The 27,782-nt window shown below is 32.4% G+C and overlaps 1 protein-coding gene across 3 annotated transcripts in view; it reads left to right on the forward strand.

The window, feature by feature from the left end:
* Positions 1 to 533: 533 nt before the first annotated feature.
* The window catches only part of LOC106139895 (uncharacterized), a 112,878-nt gene continuing 85,629 nt past the window's right edge, over positions 534 to 27,782 (forward strand). For all 3 annotated transcript variants that reach the window (XR_009657128.1, XM_060947540.1, XM_060947541.1), the window contains exon 1: positions 534 to 928. The gene's annotated coding sequence lies outside the window, so the exon portion shown is untranslated. The remainder of the gene's footprint in view (positions 929 to 27,782) is intronic.

Genomic DNA, 27,782 nt, shown 5'->3' on the forward strand with positions numbered 1-27,782 from the left:
TAATAATTTAGATTAATTATAATAATTTAGATTATAAAAATAATTTCAGAAAATTAAAATGTATTCATTGTATAATTAGTAAAAATAATGAGGAATGCCTCTGTAATTAATCTAAGTTTGCGGTTTGTATAAGCTCTTGTTCCTTCTAATTTTCTTGTGTTTTGTAAAACTACCTTAATGCTTGTTAATCAGGATTAATGGTAAAGTTTACGGTTGCCTTATGTATTTAGAACCAGGATTAATATTCTGTCGTTTCAAACCAGGAAGCTTCACACAAAGCCGACATGGAAAGGGTATTAAAATAGTGGCTTCAATAAACGGCCCAATAAGTTATGTAAAGTGCGGTGCATCGGGTAACATTACATCCCCTACATGCCCTGGGGTTGGAACGCATGCGCGTGCACTGTCGGCCGCGCACGGCATATGCGGAATATTAAAGGAGGAAAGAGAAAAAAATTAACTTGTGAAGCCATTTTCGTCTATCGTCCCCTCGCCCGCCACTCGGCTTCTCTAGACAGAGAGGCTCGCGCGCCCGCAGCGTTTGAACGTCGCTCTGCGCTCGCTACGGCTGCTCGCAACTCGAGGACCGGTTTGGCCGGTGTGTGTTTTCGACCAATAATAATTGTGCAGTGTACTCAAACTACTTTTGAAAACCTTCAGCTCAGTGGACGACTAAACTTGGAACTCCTGTGAAAATTTTACTACTTTTTTGTGAAGTGTAAGTTCGCGGAAAGTTGTTTCGTCGCGTAGAGTGTAGTTTCAAAGTGACATAAACTCAAGTATTGTATAGATTGTGTTTTATGTGTAACGCTCTGATTTTTACTCGCACTATCGTGATGTTCAACAATTAATTTCCAAACTTTTCATAGATATATTTATTATTGGGGAATCGACTCATCAATTTCAACTTATGACCACAATCTTACAGGTATTTTTACTTTGTTTTTTTTTGTTGTAGTCTAGTCGCCTGCATGTTTTTAATGATATTTTATTATCATCTTAACTGATTTAACCTTTTATATTATATTTTGTTTGTTATCTATCTCCGTAAACACTTGATGTGTACTTTTTGGCTGACTTAAAATTTGACGTATGTTAATTGGATTGTAGTTTAAAATTTCATTTCTCTCGCATATTTTACGTGAGGTTGTAAAAACATGTTCTCAAATATTTAACATCTGCCCCACATCACCTGTCTTGAAAATGAAAACCGGCTTAAAATATCGATTTCTTAATAAGACATCTACAATGTCAATTTAGATACCGTATCCACCAAAAAGGAACTGCTAAGAAGACATGTATCTTCACTTATCCGAAATCTATTACTGTACAGTATTTTATGATTGTTAAAATAACTCTTTAGAGTGCATTCAAAAATAGTCTAATGTAATAAAAATTCATACATCCACCAATAAATTATAGGAAGACGTTCTTTTTATTGGAGTAACGAATGGTGAGATGAGTAATGGCACAAGTTTTGCCGATAAATCATGCTTACCCTGTGCAGCTCCTAGGCGGGTTTGGTTGGAACCCCTCTCTTAGTTGGCTCAGTCTGATACACTTATCACGAGTCTGCCATCGGCAGCCGAAACTGTAGCGGCTATCGCGTTAATGTGTCTAGTCTTGTTATTCTTTGAACGTTTATCATTTTTATTATATTTTGATATGGAAACTTTGTGTTTTGCTTTATTTCTCTTTATTGATGTTATTTGTTGAGCTTTAAAACAATATATTTAAGTATCGATTACCTTGTTGTTTATAGTATAGTTTAATTAGTTTAAAATCATCAATATTTATTTAAGACTCAAACATACAGGTATACTGATCACGTCTCTTTTCCCGAACAGTTTGTAAAGACTAGGTCACCTTTCCATCTTTAGTCGATTAACCTCGGTGAAAATATATTTTTAACTAAATTGTAATATTTTGTTGACAATTCAGTTGATAACAAAACATGTAACATCATCAGATCACAATTGGTCTACCAAATGTTTGAAAATATCTGTAGGCAAGTTTGGAAATTGATCACGCTCACCTCATTGGCACGAATTCTTCGCCAGTTTATTTTCGCTCCAGTATTTCGATCAGCACCGGCTAACCCTTTCACATGTTTGACGTTTAATACCAAGCAAACGCTAGATAGCGAAGCGGGTAATTGAAGAAACGCGGTTGGGAAACGTCGGTCTCGTCAAGAAAATGGAAGTGCTAAATGGACCAGACCAATGGGCCATGAAATGATGTGTCGGTTCAAGCAATTTGATGGGCTATTGTTTAGGTGAGGATAAAGCGCCTAACTTTTGGTTTATTATTAACTACTTATATTTCTTTTTGGTAAGAATTTGTGGATGTGTTTCTAGGGAACTCATGTATTTATTAATTAATCGTGAAGCTATGCAACAAAATGAACTGAAAATCGACTTAACTAAAATTTCTTAAGCATCAGTTATTCATACTCATAGTACCTATTTTAAATAAGATTGTTATTAACATTTATCAAATTTTAAGCGTGAATTCTAAACAGCCCACATACTGGATGTAAGCAAGCACATAAGTTCATTTAAAGCGGGATGAGTGTGATAAATGGACGCGTAATTAAAGATAAGGACATCCGAGTGGATCTGCAATATCCCTGGATTTCTATAGAAAATACGAGAGCGCTTCGAATTTGCGCTCCAAACAATAGTTCATCAATGCGATGCGAGTGCGACATGTTATTTCATGGCTCATTGGCTTACGTTCTTCGTATCAATTAATTACACGGTGCATTTTTTATAAAATATGTAGAGTAAAACATAGACATACTAAATATTTGAGTATAAATTATCTGACTTAAGAGAAATTATTGCAAAGCAACCCAAAATGCTGCACTGAAAATGACTTCTTGTTATCTAAACATGGTTCGTTACTTAGTGATATAAAATTTTTTTTTTAATACAACGAAAAATTATTTTATGGCATCCTCAATGTTTTTGGGCAAATAAGGAACTAAACATATTGTACCTATATCTTATTCTTAGGTCTCTTACGTACGTACGTCTTTACTTATGATTGCAATCGAAAGTGTTATGATTTGGTTATAGGCAAAGAGAAAAATTATTGAATAAATCAATAATATCTTTATTTATATTATATTTTTAAAACATTTATTTAAGCTACATATTTCTATCTTAAAAACATAAAACATGTACGTAAGAGAACACTAAATTAAATAACACATGTTTCACAGCCGCACTATCCCCAATCTGAAATCGTTGCCCGTTTGTATCACGCCTTGGCTCACTCATTGTTTATGTCACAGCAAGATTAATTACATTCTCAACGTAATCAAACCCTTAATTATCCACACTGCCGCTATCTAACACCATCTGTAAGTTATGATGGAGTATCAGATATCGGAGGAGAGAAATTATTATCGATAACAACTAAAAGGCGTTCCCACGTTGCCGGAAGCAGCCCTGGATCGCCACGCTTCGGTACTTTAGTCATTCACCATTGTCCCTTTGTCCCTCCACAACTTCGTCAGACCTTTAAAAGAACCTCTTTATTTCACGATCTAGTTTGCTGCACTTAATTCGTATTGCATCATTCGTTCCACACCATTTTCCTTTTTGGTGGACATTCATCGCTTCAGTAAGTCCAGCTAGTGCCGGTTTTGTTTTATGATAATGTTTTTTTGTTTTGTTGTAAGCAGATACCCATCGTATCGTGAAGAAAAAGATTGAAAAAATGTATTAACGAAATGAATGCATAGTCCTAAAAAATCGTATCGTCATCATGTGCGTAACAATGCCCTATAAAAAGCACAAAACTTATTTTATTATTTTTTGATTTGATTTGACCTGCAGAGAAAATGATTTGCAATATCCAATAGATCTCATTTTTCAATAAGTATTTTATCAGTTCTATTATAAAAAGAATCAAATCTCGGAGCTACGTGGTTCGTTCATAATTTGACGATGCTCTGCTAATTGATACTCCAATTTGTGTTTACCGTTAAGTCTATCTATTCGCAACAAAGTTCAAGAGCGTTATAGACCAGAAACACTAGCGAAATTTGCATTCTCGCTTCGCTTCGATAGCTTGTGTAGTACAACAACCTAGGACCACCCGCGAAGCCAATTTATCAATGTGATCTCGACTTTAATTCTCGAGCACAAGATCTAAAATCTAAATCCATACATATGCCCATCCAACCTATCGTTAGTAATGAAGATCCCTACAATCTACTCGCGCGAATTTTAATACGCGTGCACTGGGAATAATATTGGTTCTTGCAGTCCTACCTGACTCCAAGCTAAAAAAGTATGAGAAGTAACAATTACGTCCAAGAAAAGGAAAGGATTTCAATTTAAGTCAAGACATCGCTGCCGTAAATAGAACTGCGCAAATTTTTTAATCTTAGCCCGCTCCAGTATTACAGCTGCAGCATTCGAATCTCATTAGCAACCGAAACAAGAGAAAAAAGCTTGGAGTAATAAATTTTAGCAAGGCTCAAGTCGAAACGTTTATGGTTTCTTTTAATTTGGTTGCTATTGTCGAGGCGTCCCGCTGAGCGCCTGTTGGATTTCTTGCTGGAAATCCAGCTGCTATAAATGTGACTTAATACTCATTCTTCGATTAAAAATTAAACTCGGTACATACCGAAAATCAAGAAAACGAAAATATATACATAGGAGTACTGTCTACTTTAGTACTCTTTATAAAGTTTTAGTAAGGTATAGGCTGAAACATTTATGACAAGATATTAAAGTTATTTTGTTGCAAAATTTTATACATTAAATAATGTATAAAATTTTGGCATTTATTTTGTTTAGTTATAATTAAATAATTTATATCACAGGCAGAAAAAGAAAACAATATTGCTATTCAAGGTGCGATACGTTTTTTAAAAAAAATATCGGCAGATGCACAAAGGGCATAGGGTCGCAAAAAATGTCATTAATCAATATAAACCTCGCGGTGGCACGTTCAAGCGCTACCTCTAGATAAAATTCGGAGAAGTTCTGTTTATTTTAAATTATTAGAACGATTCCGAGGGATCACGACCATGGTCCACAGGCAGCATGAGATGGATGACTTGCATTTTCATATTCTCTGCGTGCGTAGAACTACGGCTATAGGTACCGATAAAATTAATAGCAGGCCTTTCTCTATAACACCGGTAACTCGTTTGAGTGTGGAAACAAACTATTTGAGCATTAATCATTTGTTTGTCATTATTGCAACATGCAGCTGGATCTTTACGGACAAAACAATAAATAACAATGTGTCCCTTTCATTAAATGTTATATTTCTTTTAAAGTCAGTTAGAATGAATGTCCAACTTCACCATTTTTATGACGGAATGCGACACGTGTTTCACGAAGCAGCACCAAATGCAGCCCATCTGTGAAGAACAGTACGTGCCATTTTGGGCCAACATTAAAATTCCCACACATAAAATTGAATGTAAAAAATGGTTCTACGGGCGACGAGACGGGCCTTCTTCTACTCACAACAAACAAGCAGGTAAGCGAATCTTTACGATCCCAAGCAAATGAAATATGCGCAATCCTGCAAAGGATTTTACGTCTTATAACAGTTCAGTAAAGAACAAATTTATAGCATTGGAATTTCACAATCGTTCTCTCACAATATTTTTGAAGTACAAAAACTTTGTTTTCTTTTCAGCCCCGACAAATGTGGGCATTATTCTTAGTGAGAAAAGGGTGAATTTTAATCTGGCCTCTACTAAGTCGACTGGAGTTCATCGGTTAGCAGTCCTTTATTGCACCGACTTTATCTTATACGATTTATTTCCTGGATGCATGAATGATGTTCGGTGTTTTGATTACATTACGGCTAATGAATACGTATGAGAGGTATCCACTTTTTTACATGCATGTTTACGATAGCCTGCTGTTCCGTTTTTTGTTTCGTTTCCACGAACTTTGGAATCATTAGTTCATAATCGGTTCCTAAAAATAATAGCTTCTTCTTACACAGCTGTAGTTGCCAGTAAATTAAGATACTTTACTGATCAGTCTTGTTTCATATATTCACAGCCGGCGTTTGATTTTTGGTAGAGTTTCAATAAAACTTTGATAACGTTATACCTAATTATTTATTTATTTTAACTTCATTGCACAAAATACAAACGTTTAGCACAATTGGCGGACTTAATGCTATATAGTGTAAAAAATGAATTTGTAGTAATGTTAGATACATTAGAACAAATTCATTTTTATGTTTTGACAACAATGCATGTAGTTCCTTATATAATCCATAAATATTAAGAGTCTTTAATGTTGTAAGAAACAGCAACCTACTTTTTCACTAACTCCACGTCCCTTGGGGTTGAGCTGCAAGTTGAAGCTATTTCTTGAGGTTTGTTTGGAACAAATAGATTCTCGGCTCTTTTAATTTTAAATCAGGTCATCTATTCCGTTATAAATATGTATGGATACAGCCGAGTTGGTTTTGTTACCGTCCAGTGGTGGTCGAACAACCAAAACAATGATGTTATGATAGGAAGCGGCGGCCGGGCTTTTGTTTATTTTAAACATTCAACGATACCAGTAAGATTATCTTCCTTGTAATGTTTAGCCTTAGGTCTGTGTGCTTTACCTCTTGTTTGGCTATCTCACTCAACAGAGATTGATTGTACAAACTCCTGTTTACTGTCTATGAATAATAAGTTGTTTGTGGACTTAAATATTTCAAAAATACCTACTTTATCGACTGTTAAGATAGCCGTGGTTGTAATAAAATTATCATTATTCTTTACTACTTAAACCATAAAATTTTGTTTAATATCAATTGAATTTAATTTTCTACAAAAATATGTAACAAAAAAAAAGAAATCAAAGCGGCATCACTAGCATTTAAAGGAACATCTTTCCGTTAGCCATCAACATCACCTTGAATTTGCAAGCGTTGTATGGAGTCCCAGTTACGAGTGCCACTCAGATAGTATCGAGCGTGTCCAACGGGCATTTACACGTCATTTGGCATATAGAACTGCCGGTTTTAGTCACCGAAATGAATACAGTGAACGATTTAAGAAGTTTGGAATGTTGTCTCTCGGTGACCGTCGCAAGCTGATGGACGTAGCGTTTCTCCACAAGCTGTGGCAAATGTGTTGTCACAACGCTGTAGAAAATATCAGACTGACGGTGCCTCGACCTAAAGCGCGTAGGAGACTCACTAACACGTTTGCGATCCCTCAATCTAAAACAAACCTCGGCAGGTACGCACCATTCCCAAGAATGCTCTCCACATACAACAAAATGAATGCAAAATTTACCCTGGACATCTATCATGACTCCCTTCCTAAGCTAAAGTATTTAATTCAGTCATCCCATGAATATTGATATTTTACTCACTTGTTGTAATTAATGCCTAATACTGAATATTAATTATTTGCCATTGTATATATTTTATTAATGTTTAATTGAAAATGAAGTATAAAATTATGTTTCTTTAAATTTAAATCCTTGCATAGATATTGTTTTTAATTTGTTAATAATATAATTGCATGATATTTGTACCTACAAATTAGGACTTTAAGCTTAATTTTGGAAATGCTGTGTCACCTATAATTGGGTTGCATGCTAGCACACTAAATGTAATGTTTATTGTAAACGTTTGTCATGTAACTTGTGTACCTAAATAAATAAAAAAAAAAAAAAAAAAAAAAAAAAAAAAAAAAAAAAAAACTCAAGTTTTGTAAGCACTAAAAACGAAGGCATTATCCTTACATTGAGTATTACAAATTCATAACACCTTGGTGTTATTAAAACGAATAATTAAAAGTTATAAGTTATTCGATGTGATCGGGAGGTTATTTTTGACGACCTAGTCGATTTCATTCGATATTAAATAAGTACATGAAGCATTTATTCATATTTAAAATGATACCTTCTAATATGTAGACTATGAGATATTTTAATTATTGTGTAACTTTGAACCGCCCCTATAGAACGAAATTAGTTAAAAGATTTATCAATATGCAAGACCAATGCAACAAACTGTAAACAAGGTATCGTCGTCATCATAAAATCCAAATAAATATATAATCGTAAGGCCCAGTCCCATTACAGTTACCACTGTGGCGTCGTAAACTTTACAAAAAACATATAAATAATATTAAATCATTTAGTATAAAGCGAACAAAATTACTGTAATACTGAATAAAAATATTATTTAGCCATCAAGTTGAAATGGCTATCTGGAATTGATGATAGATTTAAGTAATGTATACACATAAAGTGAATTCCACAAAGGTACTTCTAGCCTAGCTTTTTATAACTCATATATTTCATAACAAGTAGACAAGACGATTATGCTCTCATGATTTACCTCCACAGCTTTACGAGTTATATTACTTACATAAATTACTTGGAAAGAAATGTATATCTATTAACTTGAAATGATAGGCCATACAGGGTTGTCATTATATAAGTAAACGGCTAAAATGGCTGTAAGCAATCTTCTTGTTAACCAAATGATTCTATAACTGGTTTCAAATTCTGGACTGGTTATATTAGAAACGCATTGGTCATTTATATTTAAAATTGGAAAACATTCACGTCTACAATTTATGTTTTGACTATCGATATAAGATTACTGATATGGAGACGATAGGAAATCACATAATCACTTCACTACTATTTGACACTTTAAATATTCAAGTAAGTTTTCAAATTTCTCAGTCTGATTAAATGTTTGGTCGTTAACGCTATTTAAATTTTTATCTCTCATTTTGATATTAATTTTATGCCTATTGGTGTTTTTATGTGTCGTATATTTCACTCGTGATGATATTTTACAGTTTTATGAATTATGATAAAATGCTGTTTGAAAATGGAAATTTGAAAGTTCACTAATAATCTTACTTTTTCTAAATCTAAATAGGTAGGTACTATCTATATTATTAATTTTATAACATGCAATAGAGTATTCACCTACCTGTTGGTTAACTTAATATGATTTTCATATTTATTTCACTAATGTGCCATCATAATAAAAATTAATCCAAAATCTGTGGAGTTCTAATAGCGGAGACGTGTTGAAAGTTGTATTAAATCGTCTACAATACGCACAATTTACGGATTTGACTTGGATATTGTACTCGATTTAAGCCTTGGTGAATATTATTTTGAGAAATAACGAGTCATTTATCTCTTAAGCTCAGTACACAATACATATAATCCAAATGGCAATCGCACAGTTGACTTCCAGTCCCAGCGTGCGAGTAGATCGAATTTTAGTGGCTATAAACTCTTTATTGCCCATTGTCGACGATTATTACTAACCCTGTGACTTATGAAGTAATAAATTCGATCTTTTTGTACCGATATGCGAAGTTTGGAAAAAATAAAACAAAGGCTTAATAATGGAAAGGAAACTTGGAGATTTTCTATGTATTTTAAAATATAATGAAAGAAAAAGACTGATTGATCTAACAGCCGAAAGACTTTGAATAAAATTTGCTAAAAATTGGCGTACAGATTACGTAGGATTTCACTATTATTTTCTGACCACAGCCTATGTTATTTTTAAAGTGATTATTGTAAATTAATTTTTAAATGTTTTGTGATACAATAATATGTTGGATTACAAACATTTTTGGATAATCTTGGATAATCGGTAACATTCGAAACCTGAACGCAACAACTGAACAAATAAAAAGATTCATCGTTTCATCTAAATTAAGATGAACGAATGAGGTAACCAAAATAATATCAGTTTGTTTGTACAAAGCGGCGACAAAATAAATTGGCATAACAAAGTTCACAGACCAATATGAATCATTATTCTGTGGACCGAAATAGCGGTATCTCCCAGAGGATCTGCGGTAAATATCCCATTTGTGAACTCGGAACGATCGTCTGCTGTATGTAAGGGAGTTTGATTCTGTCTGATTCATTCCGTACTGGCGTGTCGGCGAACGTATGGTGAATTCTGAATTATATGAGAGATACGTGTAATTGATTTATCGTAGTGTGATGAGTTGGAATCAACGCGTCGTTCATGTAGCGATCAAAATTTGTAGGTGTTTTAGTCGTGTAAATGTGATTGATATGCTGCTTGTAATCATGCTAATTTATAATTACAAAAGTTTGGGAACGCATGTATATTTTTAATTCTTTTACGCAAAATTTTCTGAACGTTCTTGAATAATACTTTGTTATAAAGCATAAGAATAATACAAAGGCTACTAATACACACGCGAACCTGAAAGCGGGTGCTATAGTTTTAAATTATTTACAAAAGCCATTTTCATCCATTTTCCTGAAAAGGTTTACACGATAACCTGTAACAGAGGTTTTCCCAATCGTGTAATAAATTTTATAGTGTTTGTTAAGCATTTGCAATTAATAATTCACACTTCACAATAATTTTTATTCATAATGTGAACATATTTATATTGTTTTAAATTGTTAAAATTAAAATATACTTACTTTAAAATTAAATAAGGTACCTACTAGTAAGGAGTTTGCATTTTAACAGACGCTAGTCTTTTCAATTATTTGATTCACTGGAAGAAATGATCAGCCGTTATTTTGTAGCAGAACTTAGACCTCCTTGATACAAGTGATCGCCTAGTGACGTTCTGACAATATTCCAGCCTCAAACATAAGACCGGAGAGATTTATTATTTGGTCAAATAATTAAATATAAAATAAAAATGAGATAAAACGTAGACAGAGATTTTTTTAATCAAATATTTCACCGCAATATCTCTGAAATACTTTGCTTTTATGGCATCTCTTTACACAATTATGGGACAATGGCATTAACATGTCACATCCGGACTCGAAACAAATGTTTGCGCTAATATTTGACGTGGTGTGAGAACGCAATTTGACGCTTTCTAAATATGTGTACGCAAAGTTATTTAAAATAGGAAACATCTAAGTATAATTTGAAACACTATTAAAGTTTATTAAGAGTAAGTTTATTTTTGCCAGAAATAAGCGAAAATATTATTTTTAATCTCGGGTTCTTGATTAATAAATGGCTGTACGTAGGTAGGTATACTTCATTCATTTAGTTTTTTACATTTAAGATTGTCTTTGCGATTTCAATTTTGAAATGTTAATTATTGCATAATCTTATAAGTACCTAATTGAATTATTATCTTAAGATTTTTAACTTTTAAGGCCTTAACCAAAATCATACTGCCGTCTTTACTGTTGAACAAATATTTTCTTTTCAATATTCACACTGTACAACTTTAAGAAAAGGGTTGTAAGACATTTCTTTCTGGAAGATTTACTTTCCAATTACGTCCCATATTTGTGTAAAATCTTCAAACATTTTAAATCCAAATAATGGAGTATTTCATTGCACAAAAGCTGAACTACAAAAGTATGAGGGGCCATTGGGTTTATTGAAAGCAGTGGTTGCTTTATACTGTCCCCGCCTTCTGAGGCATAAAGTTATATTCACAACAAAGAAGAGACTCTATGAGCTCCTTATATTGGACCTCTCTTGAGCCGACCCATTGTGATCTTAATGCTGTATTATATTAATGCGATAAACATCTCCGAGTCTGTGCAATTTTTTTTTTTGTGAATAATCTCTGTTGGAATCTTAAATAAATGTAAGAAGAGAAAGGTCTTATGTTAGAATGTTTATTAATTTTTTTTTTGTTGATCGTGTGAGGATGCCATACATTGCAAATAGCTGAGTATGAGGAATTAAGTTAAGTAATAATTATACACCGTAAAGAAAATATTCTTTTAAATGAAAGTGCTATTTCTCCCAATCCTCATGTCTCACTTAACGATTAAACATGACACCTACGGATTCGTTTAAAAATTTGAAGTGAATCGCGTTAGCATGCTTTCTGTCTGCTTTACTTTTGTACTCTACATATTTTGTGGTGTAATATTGGCATGAACACAGCCTTAATAGGGAAACGTTTCTCTGGTTACGATGCTTTATCTTCTCGCCGATCAGAGGGGAAGTATCCAATTCTATTAATGAAATCTTTTGAAATTTCTCCGTCTAGTATTTCTTTTCGTTTTGATAACATTTTTGTGATTGTTAGTGGATTTCTAAAAAGAAACAATCATTTTTATATTTTGTCCCAGATAACATTTATGAAATATAAAAGTATATATGTATAGTGGATTCGAGAGAAATAAAATAGATAATCTTTCCTTGGAGTATTTAACATTGGTTCCATAATATAAAGCAAACTTAATAAAGATTAATCAATTATCAATCAAATCTCTGCAATTTATTCCATTCGTGGGGTTTATTTAGGGTTTTGATAGATGAGGTATGGAAAGACAGAGCCAATAGTTACAAAACTTGAACGTCACATATCTGGATAGCTTATTGATGGAATTCAGATTCATCGACAGGTTGTAAGCCCACCCATACAGAAACATTTCTAGTTTATAAGCCCTTCCTTTTATTGACTTTTAAAAACTGGGAACTTCAAAATTAGAAGCAGCTGACATTTTTGTGGAGTTAATGAAAAAAGAACAGGCGTAGATTTATTATAGAATCATTGTAAGGATTAATTACAAAACATAGCAGTAGGAAAATTAACGTAGTGGACTGTCACAGCTACAATTAAATTTAGTGCTTTGTCATTTTGTATCCAAAGCGTTTTGCGTAATTCTGCATATGTTGCATTCGAGTATGCTTTGTAGCACAAATTTCCTTTTAGGTAAATAATTTAGTTCAATCTAGACTATTTTTACCAAAGCTTCTGACTTTATTTGTCACTTTGACAAATAAATACTTTTTAACGGTGGTTGAAATGTGGAGACAAACACAATGTGTATTCTTTCCCGCAGATCACAAAATTCTGTCAATGGAATAGATCATAAATATGGTATTATCTTTTTATGCTCTATTTAGGATGTGGGTTAACTACTTGCCACTATATCTGAATCTCAATTCCATCAATCGTCGCCTTAGAATCATGCGACTAGTGTCTCTGTCTACTGTGAGGGTAAGATACGTGAATTGTATAACTATATACATTACCACTTCTTTAGTAAGCGTGTGATGTCATTACCTGGTAGATTTGGTTCTTTTTAAGTTTTTTTCGTGGCTTTGGTTGGGCGACACACAAAAAAATTATGTGCTATATCCTAATGCATGTATAAAAATATAGCGATGTATGTTAAAGTGCTAAGAGGTGTACTTTGGACTTTCACTTCCTTAGCCCTAGATGTACCAGAAAAGACAAGCGTTCGCGTATAATGTAATTCTTATCTCGACCTGAGATCAGACCGGTACTGTTACCAGCCGTAGGCGAGAGCAACTAGGTTGTGTGTGAAATCAAACGAGCACTATCAGCTGACTGTTGTTATCGCGAGATGGTAGTTCTTAGTCAACTATTATGCTTAACCGATGCCCTTACGGTGAAGGGAAAACATCGTGAGGAAACCTGTACATTAGCAGGGAACTATGTATGTAAATACAGGTAATATAGGTAAATACAGGTGCGTAACCATGACCTAGTTTCTTCTGCAAAGGTTGCGGGGGTCAGATGGGAGTCGCTTTGTACACCATGGTCAGGGCTTACCCTCTCTCCTCTTTAGGACCACACTGTTGAGGAGCCCGGGGTATAGAGTACCTATAGCCAACAGAAGGAGACGGTAGTTATTATACAGGAGCTTTAGAAAAAATATAGCCTTATCATGAAGCTTTACTCGTCATCTCGTCGTTGGTAATCTTTCTATCCCAGCTGCATAGGTATTCAATGACTCTTGTTCAATGTCCGAGGTAAGTAGTACCTTTCCAAGTATTTTAGTAGTTTTGTGTCAATATACACATATAAATGTTTTTGGTCACGTCAAGATATGATGGGCCGCGATTACATTTCTCCACCAAAACCTGAACTTTATAAGCAAGGCACATCTGAGGTTCCAAAAGTTAATGTAACACACCCTTTCGTTGCGGAAAAGGAGATAAAGGTACCAAAAGTACTAGTTTGTGAGTTTGTTTATTCATGCCAAAACTATACTAATTCAACAAACTTAGGACATCTAATTACTGTAATTCAACAGAATGTCCGAGCCGTAATATCCTATAATATAACCTTTCGTGGTCAGAAAAAGAAAAGATTAGACTTAAATATTAAACAAGTCCGTACAAATAATACGAGAAAATTAATACTCTTAATTATTCAGGCACAAAATGATATTGTAGCCCTTTAATATAAAATCCTTTTCAACAGTACCTTACCTAACCAAAGTGATTAAAATAAAACCGCATTAAAACATTTATGTTGGATGATAAGGCATGAAAATCCAAATTTAGTGAGCATTATGGCCGCAGAGCCTCGCCCAACAATGAAGCCTGGCTTCTTTGAATAATTGCCGTATTTAACTCTACAGGCATCAAATACAGAATATTCAGATGGATAACTTATTCAGATTTATTTTTGTCATCCCAAACCTGTTATTAAAAAATTATTACGGAATATGATATTTGATACAACGAAATAAAAGTCAAGTGGAATATCATTATGCAATTCGGTAAATCCTATTTCACGTATTATAAAATTATATAGGATGTCTTAATTTATGATTACATGTTAAATTATATATAAGTCACACTTACGAAAAGTCTTGAACAGACCCTGAGCTTCAAAAACTAACCACTACAAGTATGTGTAAACAGGAATACGGGATTTAAAAGAAAAAAGAAATTACCAAAAACTACTTATATATAAAGTTATATTTTTGCCCCGTATTTGTTTTTTACTTAAAAATGTTACAAAACTGAATGCTATCATTAGGTTACATCGTACGCATACATGTATGCTAAATCGTTATAATAAATTGCATTTTTTTTTTCAAATATCACTGCTGTACTCTCTTTATTTTCTTCAACAGTGCTGGAGTTGCATCACAATGGTGTATTTAGTGCATGAAAGAAACTTAAACCATTGTTGGTTTCGACTGAGACAATTTTTATTGTATTTGGTGATGATGCTCACTTGTTTTGTTGTGGTTAACCAAATAGGCGATGGCAATGGAACCGTGAAATGTGGCGTGTCTAAACAATATGTATTGTACTCGTATAACGTACATATTTTTACTAGTAATGATTGAAAGTTCATGTTTATTTGCAATACATACCTATATTACAATGAAATAAGAATAATAATGAATTAAAATTATTTATATATATATTGACGATCGTTTGACATATTAATAAATTAAAGATTGGTTTTGTCAGTGATATATAAATAAATATTTTCAAATATATAAACTAATATTAATGATTCGCCTCTTTTCCTGCGTCATAGAGTTTCATGCAGGGTATGTGCTTGAATGTATACCTAATGTATTTCTTTCTCTTGAAGATAAAAATTTAAAAAATGTGATAATAACAGCAGTTTTGTAAGAATTTAGAAAATTAATCAGGCAAGTGCTTATAGCGGTGATATAAGTGTCACTAACGGGTCGGTGGAAGCGCTATTATGTCGCGGCGACCGTATAATCTGTCAAGCAGTGAAGTTATTACTATTGCTTTTATGAAACGGTTGAAAGATTGGACGTTGTAATTCACTCACGACTGAATAACGTTATTGTGTGAAGGGTTAAGTTATTTTGGTATTTTTTCATGGAACGGTTATAGTCATAATATTCATTTCTTTTATTCCATCTGTTTTAACATACTAGGTTTATTGGCTCAGGCTAAAAATTAAAAATCAGTATAATCACAATAAAAGAATGAAATCAATATTTTCACCAGACTTAAGTCGATCCAAAAATTATAATTTGGTAGTTATTACATGAAGAATGGATCAATTACATATTAATAAGTACATAAAACAAAAACCAAAAATATAATATCACACATGTAGGCGTTTATCACTATTAAAAAATATAGAGGAAGCGATTTTTTTAATTTAAACTTAAACTACTATGTCGTGAAAACTGCTTATCTTATAAAAAGTTAAATATGAATCGTATTGTTCAGTTTATTTTTAAATCAGGATTTATATCTAGGCGGTTTGCGATACAATAGGCCTTTCTTTTAGTTTTTATGGCGCGATGACTTCATACTAACACAAAATAGCGAGACATGGATATATTCCTTCGTGTTTGTATTATCCGAAACTAAAAACATAAAAGGCAATTTATAATTACAAAAATAGCATAATATTGATGATAATATTTTATTTACAAATATCAGTGTTAGCTCTGGGAAAGATTTAAAGAAATAATGTAAGTTCAAAATTTTATTTATTACCGAGAGTTCAGTTATGGGTATTGGATACTGAATCTTTTATTTTTTTCAAAAGAAGGTGCACCGGTAGTTCTTACTCATTGTTATCCAATATTTTATGAAGTTACGCATCCGTCTGTTACTTTAATTTGTGCTACTGGCCTGCTTACGTTTTATCGCTGTGATTATTTATATTTATAACTCAATGTTTTATCAGAACTAAGTTCAAATGGTTGACCCGACCTTTGACCTCTCAAGTAAGTTGCCGTTTGTATTATTATGTCATGGAAATTTATAGTTTAAACTTAATTATTTAGTTAGTGATATAAGTGCTTCTTTTACATGAAATTTCTGTCAACAAACGGCTGACATAGCTTTTTTGTACTGTGGTGTAAAATGCAGTAGTTGCGATTCGGTATATAGGACTCTTTTATTTCTTTTTCGATGGTAGGTACAATTCAAATGTGATACTCCACATGTACAAATCACATATGTTAAAACAAAAGTTAGACACACATACCTAAAAAAAACTTTTTTCGGAAGGGAAGGCAGGAAGGCGAAAACATTTTTAATTAATTGGTGATTATAAAAAATATACAATAATTAACAAGAATCTAGAGCGTTTTGTATTACCTACTAATGTTTTCATCAATATTTTTGTCAAAACTACTTATGATCACAATTTTTCCGGCTTTTGTATTTTTACGAAGGGTTTCATGCACCATCGGGTTGTGTTTACTAGTCCCCAGCCCTGTTGGTCAGTGATAAGGAAAAGGTGAGATAAACTGAAAATGTTGCCCACCGTTATATATTGGTGCTGTCATGTCACCCCCGATAGTGCTAAGTGATAGAAAAGTGTCGTGTCAGGTAATACTTAAAAGACTATGTAAAAGTTAAACAAAAATTTAAAATTGAATGAAAAATTTATTTGTTTTGGTTTACGGATTTTTTAATAGCGATTTAATATTCAGATAAGGACTTAAATGAAAATGATTATATTATGTTTTATTTTCACAGCTTTTCAACGCTTGTCAATCTTATAGCAACCAAAGTTTGAAAAGCTTTGGTTGCTATAAGATCGATCAATTTATAATTCTACATTACGTTTTCGTTAATAGGTAGTAATTCAGTTTCATCTGGAAGTAGGAGGAAGGAAGGAGTAAAATCGTAAAAATATAGTTATAATTTAAGTGACGATATGGGTTTTAGAGCACAGACGAAACAGAGATATTTACGTTTTTACTGACTGACTGACTGTCAGACAACACACAGCCCAAACCATTACTTATGTGGTTAAGGAGTGCATAAAAAGGGGATTTTCAGAAATACCGCAGGAAAGTGAATTACTGGGATTTCTCGTTACTTTGAATAATATACACGGCTTTTAAGCGTGAGTATAAAAATTTTAAATCTAGTACATATGAGTCGGTATTTTTTTTAATTTAGATATGAAAACGTACCTACAATAGATTTGCATTCAAAAATGAATAATGAATGAGGCCGGATTACAAAGATTTGCTTTTAAAAATAACATGTGATGTTGCATAGCATTTAAACGTTAATCTTTAAAGGCGGCGCGGCGTGGGCGTCGTTCTGTGTTCTATAAATGTTGGCTTTTATAATCATTTTAATCTCATTTGTTTTTGTTTAGAAGCTAAAATGGACAATAAATAACAGGATGTGATAGAAGAATTTGTAATCGTGTTTATTAATGGTAATTATTATTAAAGTTTACAAAGGAAATCCATAAAAATCTATAATTTATAACTAGCTTACATGCAGGGTTTTGCTACTAAAAAGGTTTTGAGTTTATTTTTTACAGTTTTATTTCGTTTGTAAAAAATAAACTCAAAACTATATATATATATATATACATACATATAAAATATATTAGTACGGGCGGATTATTAACGTGAAAAACATTTTTTTCTCTTAAAGAGACGGAATTTTTGGACACTCCTAAAACACAGACACGACACCTACTATAAGACATCAACGCAATAACCTAATGTCAAAAAACAAATTACCTATTTGAAGTTCATCTCAGTATCTGTACAAAATCATAATTAATTAAAAATAAATATTTCTTGATAAAGACTTCTAAACAGAATATACAACGACATAACTATCTTAGGATTTAAACCCTTACCCACTGTACGGGCGAGTCGGGGAAGTAAATTGTCGAGTCACGCCACTGGCAAGTATGCGACTGCACGCTGAGATAAGGCACCTTTGCCAATCTAAGCGAAGTTCCTATGCTGAATAGCAGAAAATACTTATAGCTTTAGGGTTTGTAAATATTTTGTTTGTTTTTACCAATTATTTTGTTTTTCTAACTGACGTCATGAAAATAAGATTTTTTTGTAATGTACAATTTATTTGTAATACCCTATCTATCGGTCCTAATTTTGAACATTCGCAAACATTGGTGCAAGTTCTATTTGAACTTCAAGAATTTTTGATTTTTTTTATTATATTTTTTTATTTATAGACCCTTATATCCAAACTTATAATAATGTAGGTATTTTAATATAAAAAATAACAATATTTGGCTCTTTTATATTACTTAATAACAGTTTCAAAATTAATTAATATCATCGTCGCCTGACCAAACATAATATTTATTTCATTCATATTATGTGAAAAGCCCACTAAATCATTAATTTAACTAATAATAATTGGTGCATTTAAATAACATAATGCCTTAATTAAAGTATAATTGCATAAATTTATACAATATTTACCCAACTGTATTATGTAATTAACAATATAATGAATGTTTCGAATAAACATTATGTTTAAATACGTTAGTATGTGTATTATTGCATATGTAATAGGGAACAAACATGTCGAACTAACTGAACTGTTGAACTTAATAAAACTTGTTCATTTGATCTTCTACCTTATGTAGAAGTGTCACCAAGGCAAGTGATTTTCACTAAATTACTAAGTTGTCTTTTTAATTTATCAATATATTTAGATGACGAATTTTAGATTTTATATACAAGGTAACCTTTTTTTCTTAACAATTACTAATCGAGTATTATAAAATTTAATCTGAGGATTCATTATGTTTTTACTTTTTGTTGTCCATAATATACCACGATGGTTCAACTTTCAATAACACAAAAATATCATAATAAATCAAGATCTGGAAACATGGAGTCCCTTAATTTCCCAATTTAACCGATCTTGAGGAAAGAATTAAAATTACACTTAATTTGCCCATTTACGATTTGAAAACCTTTTTTATTTAATTAGACAATAAAAATTGTGTCGCATTCGAAACGGCAAGGGCTTTCCTCCTCTTTTTTATTAATCATATTTTATAATAACATAACTACCTACACAGCTTCGAAATATTATCAAACAAAACTTAGCTATTATAAGCGTTGTATTCAACTTCAAAAGTTAGAATTCCCAAGCAAGCATTTTCACTCCGCCGAAGCAAGGCGAAAAGGCAGGTAACAATTTTAGAGAAATAATTCGAGAGAAATACTAATAGCTGGCGGTGGAACTGCATAATTGCAATTTGCATAAGTTTGAATAAGGCACGCTGTACAAATGTCTATGCATTTGTATAAATGGAGACGCTCGTTGTGTAATATTTACGTTAGAGATATGCTTAGAGTAATGACCTAATGATTTTTCAAAATCGTTTAAACGGAGTTCCATTAATCAAAACGAGAAGAAAAATAATTATAGAAAATTGAAATGTTTTTAGATGAACATACTTACCAGGATCAAATTTGTAAAGCAAAAATTTTAAGTCAACTAAACTTTAAACCGAAGAGTTTGTACGAAAGAAGTAATGAAGTGGTTGAAGTGCAAGAAGTATGCAAAGAATGTCAATTACGTGTTAAAATCAAAGTTAATGTTAATTAAAATCCAAAACTTTTCATATGAAATTGTAATGCTAAGTAACAAATGTTTGGTGAACACCTTGTATCATATAAGTTATAGTCTGCAGTTCTAGATGCACAGCTCACAATTGTGTCTAGTTCTATTTGTACGGAAGACCTATCCACTTAAAGATGAAAACTAATATCCTATTGTAACCTCAAGTTTAAGATAAGTTCTTCATTACTCTATTTATGACTATAGAATCTATATTCGATATTCCACTAGAATGAAGCAAATTTATTGATACTGGTATATATACTGCCCGTATATTAAACCACTACCGAAATTTGAGTTAGTTCTTATTGTTCTCTTAGACTCGGAACAGAGATGCTGCTAATTAATCGTTTTTAATCTTAGTTAAACTTCGGCTTTATTTCGCCTATCGAAGCCACAGTTAGTAAATAATGAAAAAGTTATATATTTTATTTTGATTTTTATCATACTTTGAAATCAAATAGTCATAAAGCCCGAAAACAATAATTGCGATAGTATTTGGTATATTATATCACAATCCTAATTGCTAAATCGAGATTAAAAATTTCTAACTATTGAAATTTATTTTCGTTCCGCAATGCAACATGTCAATTCTGATTTCGGAACAAGATTATTGTGGCGCAAGTTAATTTTATAATTATTTATAGCTTTAATCAATAGAACCAAGCTTCGCCATCAGACCTAAATATAGTTTCAACTGGGCACAAGTGGATCAGTCACGTTCAAAAACAGATAATGGACCGCCGTTCTATTTTAATCAGTTTAAGTATTGACTTAATGAAAATTAACGAACCAAAAATATTCACTCATGTAGTTTCTATACAATGTATGAAAATCACTATTGGAAGACATAATTTGACAATCTAGTTTTGGAAATAAGCCCTTCATTATCTTTATCTTTAGGTATCAATTATATCGTGTAGCTAAATTTTTATATTATATTTTGCACAATGACTTAATCTTATGAAATATCGTCCACATCTCCACAACTTGTTCAATAATAATAGTGGAAAGAATAAGCCAAAAGGCTCTTTAGGTGCTCGTGCAAAATATATAACAGGAAGAGTAAAATCATGAGAAGGGACATGGTTTTGCTTCAGAGGAATCAAAATATAGTTTTAGTGATGACAATGATGTTAAATTGGTGAATACGATAAGAAGTAGATGAGTGTCTGACGAAGAAAAAGAAAATTATCTGGACTTGACTTCATTTGCTTAATTAAGTTAGTAATTAATTGAACGAATAGAAAGTCAAGTTATTGTAGGTAGTTAGTTAAGTCGGCCAACCCTGGGAGTATCTGAAGCGTGGTCAAGTTAAAGTTGAACAAGCAGTTCCTTACTTTATAACATTTGTAGAGAACTGGTTAAGAAGTAATTATGATTTCATAGAGTTATTCATGAACCGTTGGGCATGGATAAGTTTTATGCAAGATAACTGGCTGTTCTTAATGTTTTATGATTATTACAACTTCTTAATTTGTGCCAATTAATATAGTTCCCTAGTTTTTAAACGTGTTCTGCAAATTCTTTGAAATATGAGGTATTTGAAGACCCCATATTCTGGATTAGATTACTCAGGTTCTACACGAACGCCTATCTTACCTCTGCAATCTTTGCAGGGGAACCTCAAAAATATTGGATTATTTTTACACATCTAGTTGTCTCTCTGGCATTAGCTCCATAAGCATTTTATTTGTGACTCTCATATAACTTCTCCTGCAGAAACCACACTTAGACATATAAAACTCAAGTGTCATGACTGTCTGGTCGCGTGCACAGCTCTGATCCATTAATGTATCCCGTCGTATGCTGCCGCCAACAAACAAATTATGGATGCAAACATGGCGCAACACGCGAACCAGCCTTGAAAGCCTTTTGCTTACTTTGTCAATTTCGTCCCAAAATAAGGAGCAGGTAGAATTAAATGTTCTGTAATTACATACACTATACATTTGACGTCCTTATTCCGTACAGGGTAAACAGAAGGTCATCAATAAGACACAAGGCCACGATGAGCTGGATAGTTCACAGGAAGAATTGAGATTGAAAGGGACTGTCACTAGACTACTCACGACTTGATGTAGAAAATGAATGGAACGTTTAAGCGTTATTCATAATGCATATTCATAACTTAAAAGATAAATCGAAGACATCTAAGAAATGCTGTCGTATCTCTCTTTTGTTTAAGTTCTTTTCTAATTATTTTTCTTGATGTACATAAATATATAAATATTTAAAATATCTTTATAAAAATGTGTAGTTAATAACAGAGTTGTCAATCAAAGAAAATAGTTTTATATTTGGGATTATGTTTTTGAGAACTAGCAACTTTTCACTATTTCTGAATCTTAACTCCATCAAGTTAACAGGGCCTTTGAGTTTTGCGTCTATTGGGTGTGAAAGTATATCCTTCTACTCCTTGGCTATTTTGTTATTTCTTCCTCGTATCGCCTGAGTCGTTCGGCCGAGTAATTTGATAAATGTTATTGTTATTCGCAGCGCTAACAGAGGTAATTGTTTGAGTTTACTCACGTTAAGTAAGCGTATACCCTCTTCTTAGTCGATTCGCATTAGCCTATCGCTATTTTGGCCAAAATAATGCTGATTTAATCCGAGTATATGATTAGTACTAAGCATATATTGAATAGTTGCATTCTTATATTATAAATTATAGAAAAACAAAATTGCTATTTCACAATCTGGTATTTTTAATATTGATGCTTGTCTTATAAATAAGTAAATATCCTTATACATACATACATAAAATCACGCCTCTTTCCCGGAGGGGTAGGCAGAGACTACCTCTTTCCACTTGTCACGATCTCTGCATACTTCCTTCGCTTTATCAACATTCATAACTCTAACTCTCTTCACGCAAGCTCGGCGGTTTCGGGTACTTTTGACCTGACCCTTTACCAGGACGTCCTTAATTTGATCAAGATAGATTATAGATATATACTTGCAATAAAGATTTTTGACTGATGAATTAATTGTAACTTTTTTGTTACAGGTACCACTAGGCAGCAGCATTTTATTACTGGTGAAAACTTGTTCTGTCTCGAATCTCGGTACGATATTTGCTATTTTCATTAGTATGAAAAAATAGAAAACGCAAATCTACCCTCGTGATTCGAAAAATATCGTTACATTTCCCATACTTACTAACATGCTGCAACTGTATTGTGTTTGTCAGTTTGTCACAAGTATATGTTTGATAAATGTAATAATATATAAATTTTATGGTAGCATCACTGAACTTGGAAAAGAAAATTAAAAAGGAAGTCTCCATCTCTATTCGATGACAATTCATTTATTATGAGATATAAATATATATTTTTCAAATCTATTTGTATTCTCACTCCCGTCGTCACAGCGAATAACGCCAATTTTCGTTTTATTCGTACCACAACTGCCACAAACCTCAGTGGTCCACTCAAAGTGAATTTGCGCTACGTCCTCTTTATTGGCCGGGGTCACTTCCAACTGCCATCACTCCTCAATTTAGGTAGTCGGTTATATAAATGGATGGATGTCATAAACTAAATTCGTTGTTCTTTCATCCGTAATGAAGGAATACTGACACAAATACGAATTTTATATTTAGTTGAGAGAAAGAGTACAAAAGAATATATTAAGTGACTCGGAAATTAATTTTTGACTTAAAAGGATTAAACAATATCTAAACAATTACCTTCAAAGCTAAGATTCTGGCAAAATAAATATAATTTTGTGTCTTTGTGAAATATATAAAAATACAATTAATTAAATCAGGCAAAACACTCGATTAAATATTGGCCTCAGCCGACATATTTCTGAGAAGTATTCACAACCAGACAATACTCGTACCTTATCCTAACCACAGAGCTGTCACAGAATCGAACGTGATCCGATGACTAACCGAAAATTATAATGCTGATCGACTGGTGTCCTAAAATGTTTATATGATACAATAGGGATGTGTGCTTTAAACTCATGAGTCTCAACGGTCAATAATTGTTAGAATATTTCTGTCACTGTCAAAATGCGCAATGATGGCTGTTAAATTTTGGTTTTAGAATTTTTATATGGTCTTGTCATATGTATTTGATTTATTTTTCTTTTTCACAACGGATTCAAAAACTACATCATATCTTTGTTTTATTAAGGTTTGTCATATCTACCATTGCTGTAGTCGTTAATCTTCTTAACAAATAAAAGAATAAAGAATTTACTATTGTACTTACTTACATAGAAAAGGATAAATGCGTGTTTATTTTGATATTTATTTCTGAGGCTAATAAGATTTGTATTTCCAATCCCGTTCCGATTCATACTCCAAAATTACGTTCAGCCAAAGAGGCTTTTTAAGCAAATATATTTTTTACCAGCCTGTGTTCTCTGCCCTACAATACAGAAATCAGCAATCCACTCACGTAAAGTACAAACGGACAGACAGACTGATGCGTCACGTGCATTGGTGCAACGGGCGCACTCTTTGGCCACAACTTCAATTTAGTTAAAAGTACTGAGTGCAAGCGTGATCTAACTTCCCTCTTGGGAGGATTTGGCCCAGCTCTCAAAGTTTCTAGAGAATCCGGATTGCGAATGAATTCTCTAAGTAAGTATCTAGTAAGTTCTATATTTTTACTGTGTTGTGTTTTGCGCGGCTTAGAGTCACTTGGCTGATAGTTTTTATAATAATTGTAATACGAAATATAATTTTTTGAACGTTACGGTATGTATTGCTTTTATTTTTCTTATAAAAGGTTTTTCCCAAGTGAAACTAAGATGATAAATTACAGTTATATGATTTCATTAAATTTTGCCGTATCTGGCTGTCTTATTGGAAGATATTTTAAAACAAACAAAGAAGTACTGACTATATGTATGCTTCCTTATTTTATATAAAAGGTTCTGCTGTTGACGAGTTGTAACTCTGTGTCGATATCAAAATGTCTTTTCCTTAAGCCTGCTATCATGACTTGGATCTGTTTTCGTTTATAATTAATTTCGCTTCGAAGTTTTCGCCACAAGCATCTCTGTTATTCCATGTTCTATTTCGAGAATTTAATTTATTATGATTTTATCGTAGTTATGTTAATGCTGGCCAATGTCTACCCGGATTTAATTTTAATGATAAAAATAAGGTTTATTAATTTATAGTATTCTATAATGTGCGTTAAACGTAACGCTAGTTAAAGCTGTGTCATTTGAAATAGAATTTGTAGTGAACAATAAAAGCACAGACAATAAATTTCTAATGCTAATACAAAGTCGTTTCGTTATTTAAACACAAATGTATCGATTTAAACAAATCGAATACTTATCGAGTAAAATGACCGCTGCAGATGTTATCGCCGAACATTCATGTTTGTTGTCGGTATCGAGTTTTTCAACAATGGTTGCCGCCGACTTTTGGTTCTTCGCCCGGAACCGCCCAACGAAATTAACATACAGTTACCGTCTAAAACCTTTTTAAAATTGTGACATGACAATGATGCGTTAACATACTGACAATGAACCGTTAAAATCGAAACACGGAATTCATAAGGTTAAGAAATGTAGTGCATGAGAGTGTAGTGGATTTATTGAGGCGTTCAATAGACCGCCTTTTTCTAATTTTTCTGGAGTACGACAGTGGTTCCATCCGCGATAAACCAAAAATCCTGTTATATTCCATTCCCACGAGAATTTCAGGAAATCTTCTCTTGGTGCGCTCCTAGACCACATGAGGAACCAATACGGAAAATTTCTATAGGTACCCAGCGATTTGAACTGATGTCAGGAAATCAGTATACTCGTCGTTATACATATATTTATACAGATGGATTACAATTTTTCGTCATCTTTTTGTTTTACACTCAAATTATATTACATCGAGTATGAAATACTTATCTGTTTTATACTTCAACCGTTAAATCAGTAAAATAAAATTACCAAATTTACAAACTCGAAATGTTTAACTCACGAAACAGCTATGACCCGAAATGGTAGAAAGTACATTTGTTTTCATTCGTCTAAACAAATGACGCGTCCGAAGCCCACCTTATTACTTGCTCTCATCTAATGCTGGGTATAGAAAATTTTATTAATGGTTTCAGCTACCTGATGGTACGTTGGTTCATTAAGATTATGATGCATGAGGTGCTTAGTTCGCCGACCTGATTGTTTGAAGAACGAAAGATGGGATGCTTGTCTTAAATTGGAAAATCAAATTTGTTTGTTAATAGGATTGTGAATGAAAAACTAGACTTAATTTTAAGGTACGGCTGATGGATATTTATTTTAACTAAAGGATGTCCACGAGGAGTATATATTAATTCTTTATATTTTATACTTTTGGACTATCATGATGTTACATCAGGTGTTCCAGATCTTCGATTTTATACATCATTCAAAACTTGGGATTCGTCTTTTAGGCAGGCCTAATTACGATCTAGGCGTCTCTACCCCGTTGAATAAACATGATTTATTATGTATTAACTTGATAAAAGCATAATAAGTATAAAAATTGTGATCATGTCTGTATACTCTATTAAATATATTTTTCATTCTAGGTAGTTTTGTAAGTGTAATTTTATTAATGTATTCCCATAATGGATTCTAGGAATTCAAATAAATATTTTAGTCCCTTTTCTATCTAACTCCGCTATTCACAATCCAATGAAGATTGTGTTACTGGATTATGGTTCTTTTATTACCTTTTTACAAGTCCCAACTGCACTAAAGCTCGAATTAATTCATATCCATAGTGGTGATGGCCATCTAAATTTTATGACTTGTCTGATCTATCAGTTCGAATTTCCACATTCTTACAGTGTTGTTTTTGTTTTGAAATTTATAGCTATTTATCGAGCTTTAAAATCTGAAATAAATAAAAAATATGTACCAAAGTAATATACTTTGGTACAATTTTTTTTATTTATTTTAGATTAAAGATTAAATTCGAAGAGTTAATAGTATAATCTACATTTTAGAGATTACTTGATACATATGTAAAATTTGATTAATCATTTATCATTCAAGCTTAAAAGTCTAAAATAAATAAAAAAATTACCTTATTGAGGTGTAATTTTTAATTTATTTTATTTATATCTAAATAAATCATTTACCATTTTAATGGTTGGTTGTTTATTTATCCTTGTTAGTTTTTGAGTTTATTCGTTACAAACATACAAATCTTTTCTCTTTATAAATAGAGAGTATTATAGAATAATAAGATATCTTCTACTTAAACAAAACCAGTTCGCTTCAAAGTAACCCGATGATTAATTCCAAAATTTTGAACGTCATCAAATATTTTGTCACGGAGCGATTTATAGCGAGAGCAGCGGGCCGCGTTTTGTATAAATTAATTCCTTTTTACAATCACCACCTACGCTAGACGAGCGTGAAGCTACAGCGGCACATATTTTGTGGCCAGGGCTGTCCAATAATTTGATATTGCCTCAGCAAAATAAAAAAAGTATATTTTAAATAAAGGACCAAATTTCAGCCCGGTTCTGTTTTTAAAATTGTGTGCAACAAATTAAGTAGGTTTTACATAGTAAATTAACAAAAACAGAATACAACTTTATTTAACCTTAAGGGTAATTTGTCTTATACATTTGATATAAATTATTCATATATATATATATACACATCCAAATTCCTAATTAATATGGTAGGTATTTATTAATTACAATAGGTAATTGTCTTAAAATGTAAAAGCA

The sequence above is a fragment of the Amyelois transitella genome, chromosome 13, assembly GCF_032362555.1.
Source record: "Amyelois transitella isolate CPQ chromosome 13, ilAmyTran1.1, whole genome shotgun sequence".
Lineage (NCBI taxonomy): Eukaryota > Metazoa > Arthropoda > Insecta > Lepidoptera > Pyralidae > Amyelois > Amyelois transitella.